The sequence below is a fragment of the Eleginops maclovinus genome, chromosome 14 (assembly GCF_036324505.1).
Source record: "Eleginops maclovinus isolate JMC-PN-2008 ecotype Puerto Natales chromosome 14, JC_Emac_rtc_rv5, whole genome shotgun sequence".
Classification (NCBI taxonomy): domain Eukaryota; kingdom Metazoa; phylum Chordata; class Actinopteri; order Perciformes; family Eleginopidae; genus Eleginops; species Eleginops maclovinus.
This window is the reverse complement of record NC_086362.1, coordinates 7,217,566-7,224,982: the sequence shown is the minus strand read 5'-3', so window position 1 is coordinate 7,224,982 and position 7,417 is coordinate 7,217,566.

The window sequence follows — 7,417 nt, the reverse complement described above, 5'->3', positions numbered from 1 at the left end:
CACAGGGCGGCAGACATGATGCCTCCCTGTGGATCTCTGCTTTGTAGTTTCCCGAACACTCGTTCAGGTCACATAAGGTCAGGCTGGGGTTAACAAGAACGCATTTACAATCGATTAACCCATGAAGGTCAGGCAAGGCTGATCTGATAACTCTCTGAGCTTGTTGGATAATCTAGGAGTCTTCTAAATATACAGCTCCGGAAAAAATTAAGAGACCACTCCAAATGTTTCTTAAATATTTATCTCTACATGTATGGCAGCCATTCTAGTGTCTGTTGAATTCCAACACAAAGAAAAAGTGTCAGTTTTTTAATAAAATTAAAAAATCATTTAACTCTGATAATGATAACTGATAATGCTGAAGTGGTCTCTTAAATTTTTCCGCTGCTGTAATATGAGCTTCTGGTTTGTTCTTCTTGGCAAACGACCTAAAACACAATTATTGTAATGTTTGTATTAACTTTTTTTACTTTGAGCAATGTATTTTGGGATTTGAGTACTCATATGTGAATCACTCTCAAAAAGAGACAAAACTGATTTAAAGTGAAATACTCTCACTAGGAAACTCAGTGTTTGTTGTGTTTTCTTCCTTATGTTCGAGGGCTCATAAATAATTTTTGAGAGGTATTTCATGATTGCCTCCAGCTCTTCAATCTGTTATTTTGTGCCCGTTGGAGTTGTGGACCTTCCTCTGAATTTCCTCATCAATCTTCCTCTCTGTACCCAACAGTATCGCCGCTTCCTCCTCACTATTGGATTCCAGTTTCCCAATCGTTCTGTCTGCACTCCCTCATAAACTGTCATCCTCCCTGGGAAAGAGATGTGATCCTCTTGGGAAAGAACAAACAGTGCAGCCCCGCCCCCCCCCCCCAACCCCACTATCTTCCTCACGTCAGGAAATTAGTTTTCTAATCTCCTCCTTCAGCTTGGATGTTAATCAGATACTAGCATTTTGTACCAATAATTACAACCTGCAACAGTTTTGAAATTTGGAAATAAAGTCCAGGGAATAAAGTTCCCAGCATCATCCACGTTCAAAGATTTCCTTCTCTGAATCTCAGAGCATGTGTAAGAGGAACTGGAAGTATCACTCTGCTGGGGTTTAGGAGATAACGCTCTTCTAATATCTGAAGGGATTAGGATGCGACACTGGCATGGTTTCCTTGGCACAGTCTCTAAGTCCCTCATATTCAATGCCAGAGCTCCAGTAACATCAGTTCTACCTGAGAAAGATTTGGATGGTCTCTGAGTCTTTGAAATACCGTCAGTGTGAGCGTGCAACAGATTTAGTCGGCGTGTAAATGTGACAGATTCCTTTGGTTGATTTATAAACCCTTTCAGAAGAAGGCTTTGAACACTGAGGGCATCATTATTTAACTGACCATACACGCGTCAATATATATTTCATAATGACAAGTTGATTTAATTTTATGAGGAAGATTTATTGTTTAATCCCTCATATCTATAATGGTCTGGTGGATCCGGTTTATGCATTGTTTCTCAAAACTGACATTGACACACTTATGCCACCATTGACTGCTGGTGGGTCATTCAGAAAAGTGCAATGTCTTTATTTCCGTGTGTCCAGACACAAAAACAAAGTGCATTCTAAATGTTTTGCTGCAGTGTTCTTCTGCACCACACAGTTAACCCAGGCCCTCAGCAGTTGTAAAGCCACCGCTGAAATAACACAGCGCTTTTGTCTTGACTTGTCTCTGATTACCGCAGCATTCAGCCCCCAGCCCCCACATACATACCCTGTGGGGGTAGCCACCTGTCGGCCGACTCCTGGGATGCTTGCCTGGCCAACAGTTAGCTCTTTGTGCTGCTGGTGGCGGGGGTAAAGCCTCTTACAGGCTGCTACTGATAGGCCTCAGGAGACTGCTGCTGCGGCCTGTACAGTGATGTCGTTCACCTACCACCTTTTAATTTTGTTGCCACAGTTTTGGTGTTTGGTTTTCAAGTCACATGCAGGGTCAGTAGTACAGTAAAGATGTGAGGCTCACTGTATACCTGCAGATTGTATTGTGTGTTAAATGCTTGCACACATCATCTCTGATACACTGCTTCAGGACTGACAGCCCGTCTGCTCGCTTAGTTAGAGCTTCTGCCCCTCAGGATGCTGAACCTGCTAACAGAGCAATAAAGACAAATGATCCTAAGGGTAAAAGTGCTGGAAGAGCATGGGATATTTCCTGCCTTTTAAAACTTTGAATTACTCTGTTAATGGCTTTAAAGAAATATTTCCCTATCCACTTGCATCAACAAAAAAAAAGCTTTGATAATATTCTACTCTATGATAACCTGATAGAGATCTAGTTGATTTACTGACGACACACCAGGCTCCAGCTAATAAATGTTCAGAAATTATCTTTGTGTACGCAATGGAACTAGATATGTCTCTTTCAATTATGTCTCTGCTTCATTCATTTTCACATTTGTTCCATAACGTGCATTTGCAGTGTCTATCTCAACATTCAACAAGCAGCTGAATGAAAGGTATGTGTTGTATGCTGATCGAAATGAGGTAAATAATTTGCCGTGCAAAGGGAATGAATGTTGCATTAACATGAAAGGGTGATGAGTTTACAGATTGTGTTCACCCAACACTAAAGCTAACCGGTTATGTTAATGTTATCACCAGTCGTTACGTGGAGGAATGCTCATTCTTTGACGTGCATTACAACAAGGAGTTTACCACTCAGAGATCTGATCATCATGTTCCTTTTTCTTTAAAACATTTTGGAAACATGATTCATCTTTAAAGGTTAGAAAATATCAGGTTATGGGTGTGTTGTTAATGGAAAAATGACAGTATTTCAACTTTAATAACTCTGTGCAGGATCTCATCTGTCACGTGTTGACGCCCTGCGGTCATGTCTGTCTCCTTCTTTTTTTCTGGTGTTGCTATCGAGGCACAGAAATGAGCTGACTTTATTACTTATACAACAACAACAACAACAACAACTCTGACTGGCTAATGTCTCTGTTGGCCTAAAAGTCATTAAATTAATGCTCCTAGCAATTTAGCCAGAATTTCAAACCATCTCAGCAAATGATGATAGATGGTGATGCCTCCATGTTATATTTTCCTGTAAGAAACTAAAAGGAACATAATAACACATCAGGAGTGCATAAATCCGTTTGGCTCCTCACAAATAACAGGTTCATGCAAGCTTTCCTCAAACAGCCTGCAGCTCTGCAGTGATGGACGCCTCGTAGGTGACTGACACTTCACTGCTCTCTATTGCTATTCACACTTTCTCAGGCACACGCTGAGTGAATTGATCAAACACATAGTGCTTCATAAGAAGCTAAAGGTTTATAAGTGTTGAGGAGAGATGATCTTTTGAAAGAAACTATCCATTTGCAACTATTTGCTTTCAAGCTGTTGCAACACATACTTTTCCTGCAAGATATGTTGCATTATGTCTTGTACCGTATTTGCCTTTGTGTGTGAAAGGTGTTCCGTTTACAAATTCCTATCATTGCTGTTCTCGTCATGCATGAGCAGATTCCATCAGAGCTCTTTAAAATGTTTCCCCTTGAGGTGCATTTGCAGCATAAGCCAAATTTCAGCATTTGTATCTTTCCTGCAGAAACATTGTCACCCAGTCACATTTCTTCCGTTATTGCTAATGTGACAGTCAATCAGAGGCGTGTCAGATCGCCATCAAAAGGAATACAATCTGCAGTCACACATCGGCGATTCCCTGGCTGCTGATGAAAGAAGCATGTGCAGGGAAACAGGTTTCAGTGCCCTCTTTGTCTGATTTACAATGTCTAGAGGACATGATTACACCTGTTTAAAGCTGTCAATCCACTCAGGAAGCTAACAGAGCTGTTTGACATCTGCAGGAAAGCAGCAGTAACAGCATAAACAGACATGAACCTCAGGGAGATGTTCTCCTGGTCAGGGGCATGTAAACATGTTTTAAAGCCCTGCTGAGTCTCTCTGCAGAGGAAGTCCTCATAAATCAGACCAACGAAGAGGAGCAGCCGAGCAGCACCTCCAGTCCTGATGCAGCAGAACAGCTACTGCTGAAGAAAGTCACCTTTAGACATTAGACTTTTTATATTGAGCGCCTTATCTTATACTCTGTTAAAACTAGTAATGCATTTCCCGCTCACTTTGACACCAAACTCGTATCTGGCAAGGTTGAATCTCACTTCTTAGGTGCTTCTTGACTTGTTCTTTTACTGTTGCTGGGTCTGTCTGAGCATGTCTTCAAAATCCAAAGATAACCCCCCCATAGTTTGTTTTCTGAAGCCGTCAGTGAAGTGCTTCTGAAAGAGAAGATGATAATAAAAAAGAATGACTTTAGAACAAAAGCATTGCTAAATAAATAACCCCACTCAGGTGGAATTCTATGACTTTGTAAAGCTTTTGATACAGTGTAAAGACGAGAGCATCAATGTCTTTGTAAGATGCCAGATTTAGCAAAAAGCAAAGAAGACTGCAGCTTTTAATCTGAAATTTTCAAAGGTTTACAACCACCCCATAACCCCCCTAACCACATCCAACAATTGTAAGCCAATCTTAAGAGGGGTTAAAGCCTGGGTCGTAAATGTGGAATTGAGAAAAGGCTCTAAAAGTGTCATCCTCAGGATAATAAAGGGAGCATCAGCGTGAATCAAAAGTTAGACACTCAAGTCAAAGCCTGGGCAAGCACCACTCTCAGAAAAAAGGGTTATTTATGGCTCCCTCTTTAATTTGACACTCAATTCAGTGTAATGGTGCAGGCCGGTTTGCTGAGGGGAAGTAAAATGTGCAGCAAGAGCCGGAGGCGTCAATGAGCTTTCATCACCATCCTGCCTTAAATCAATAGAAACCTTTGATTTTACACAGCAATGCAGATACATGGAGGTCAATAACAGACAGCCTTTACACATGTGGAACAGCTCATTGCAGTGTTTGCTCGACCTTTGGTATGTTACAGATTTTTAACTAGCGGCTCAATGGTGTGTCCTCCACTTTGGCTTACACTGACTAATCGACAGACTGCCACAACATTTTGTACAGACGGCTGACTTAGAGAATAACTCAGGTGTTTCTTAACTTTATTTTCTATGAGGTTTACATTTAGTTATTTTATATAATTGGAACATTGGATAGATTAACTATAAAAGTGAATGATGTTCAGAGAATAACTCAATTTAAGTGTCCCTTTACATACTTGATAATGCAGTCTTTAGATGGCCATATTCTGCTTTTTGGGGTTTACCCTTTCCTGCTAAAATCCCTGTGTTCTCTAGAGGGAGTTTATGTTTTCAGTCAGAGGGTTAAAAGACATGTTGTAGCACAGGCAGTAAAAGAAAAACAAAGACCTTTTTGAACTTTAAAGCAGTAGAGGCACTAAATACTTCTATCAACCTGAAAATAAAAACAAGGCCCCTTTTTAATTAAGGTCTCAATCAGATCACATTGTCCTTGGGTAATACTTGACTCATTTGAATGAGTCAAGTCGAATAGAGCAACAAAAAAAAAACTCAAGGTCTTTAAAAATGGTTTTAACCTGGCTCAACCACACTGTGATGTCATCCTGCATAAGGCTGTGCATGCATTCCTGTTAGATTACGTATGAGTATTTCTGCTCCTAACCTCATCATAATCAAACATTAAATAAATCCTTGGCTGATAAACTTTTATTGTATTGTAAATGACTATAAAAGGTTTTTAAACTCAGGAAAATCTCTCCCAAAAGTAACTGGCCTTGTAGAGAAGCTAGCTGTAGACTGTGTTCCGCTTAAAGCAGGAAAAAGTCAGAACATGTTCAGTTAAATGAATTATTGTTATTTGTAAGAAAAAGCAACACATGCATGATTCAATGACATGCTGCTCCCACACCCCTGCAGCTGTGTCCTTCGACAAGGTCAGACATGTACCCCCTCCCCACACAGGTGATCCCCCCACCCTCAGCTCTGCAAACATTTCCCAGCGTCTGTGTCACTGCATTACTTTACACACAGCTCATAAAACGATGATTACACACTGCTGAGCCTTATCAGGCCGCGGCTGGGTGATGTAATTTGAAGCTGTAACTGAAATGCAAACATACCAAGAGGAACACGTAAAGGTATGTTTAACCTGCGGTGCAGCAGCTTCCTGTTATCGCAGATAGAGTACGAGCCAGATCATTACAAACCGTCTGCTAAGCTCACTGTTTGTACTGCTAACAGGGGATAACTGCAGTTGAGGGTTGAGCATTTAATGCCAGTGTTTGGTGTTCCCTCATTGAGCATGTGCTCTGTTGACTGTGTAAACACAAGGCGCAGCCCTCAAACTCCACTTTGTGCAAACATGACAAAGGTGAGGAAACTCAACCTGCATGATGTCATCGCTGCTCAGGTTAACTCCAACTTTATTTTAACTGCTGAGCTGTCATGGCTGCTCTGTAAATCATGATAACACCCAGCTTTGTGCTCCCAAAGTATGGCATAATTTTGGGTTATGGAGAAGAAGGGAAGTATGTGTTTGTGTTACTGTTTACTTAGAGAAACATAATGTCAGCCTCTAAAAAAAGCAGCATAGTTATATGTCTTTGTTTGTTCTGGAAATGAAACACCACAGTGAGATATGTAAAACTACAGTAAACATCATATAAGCAGGGCTAGGTCAAATTTGTCATGCAAATGCTCTTTCTTTCGCTGTACTAGCAACAATTCTGCACTCCCAGTTTGAGTAGTAAAACTTGTTTATCAGTCTGAGGTTACATTTTCCTTAGTTTGTTGTTATCATTAATCTTTCATTAAAGTTTAATCAAGCATAATGATCTTAAAAAAACAATAATCTGACATCATGAGCTGCCGCCACACATTCCAATGTTTATTGGTTATTAAATGCAATACATCAATTTAAGAAATAAATGTTACTCTGACATGTGTCACCAGCAACTCCACCTAATCTGTGTGTGTGTGCGTGTGTGTTGAGGAGGGACTGTTAAAGAGCAACTAGTGTACGCTGACAGGAACAATGCAGAGGTTTGTGTGTGCCGGTGATGTGCTAATCTCTCTGGCAGCTCAGCGAAGTGTTGAGGCAACAGGCGCAGAAAGGTCAAACGATCCTCAGAAACATGGCTCCTTCCTTCAAAAATGCTAAAGAGAGCTTTGTGTACTTCAAGAAGCAATGTTACACCACTGTCACAGTGGAATTTAATTCTGTTTGTGTATGCAAGGGCGCGTCATTGTGAGGAAATGTGACCTTTTTAAGGCCATCGTATGCCTGACTCTCAGATACTCTATGATGTTGTCTAACTGAGCGTGTCTGATCATAGCAGCGTGTTGTCATTGCGACAGTTTGATATGTCAGGGCAGGTTTGATATGGCAAAATGATTTTCAAATACTTCAAAACACAAAAATGTTTCAGTGAGCTGCCAGTTTTTAACAACAATAAAAATCTGCCTCAGGGTCTAAATG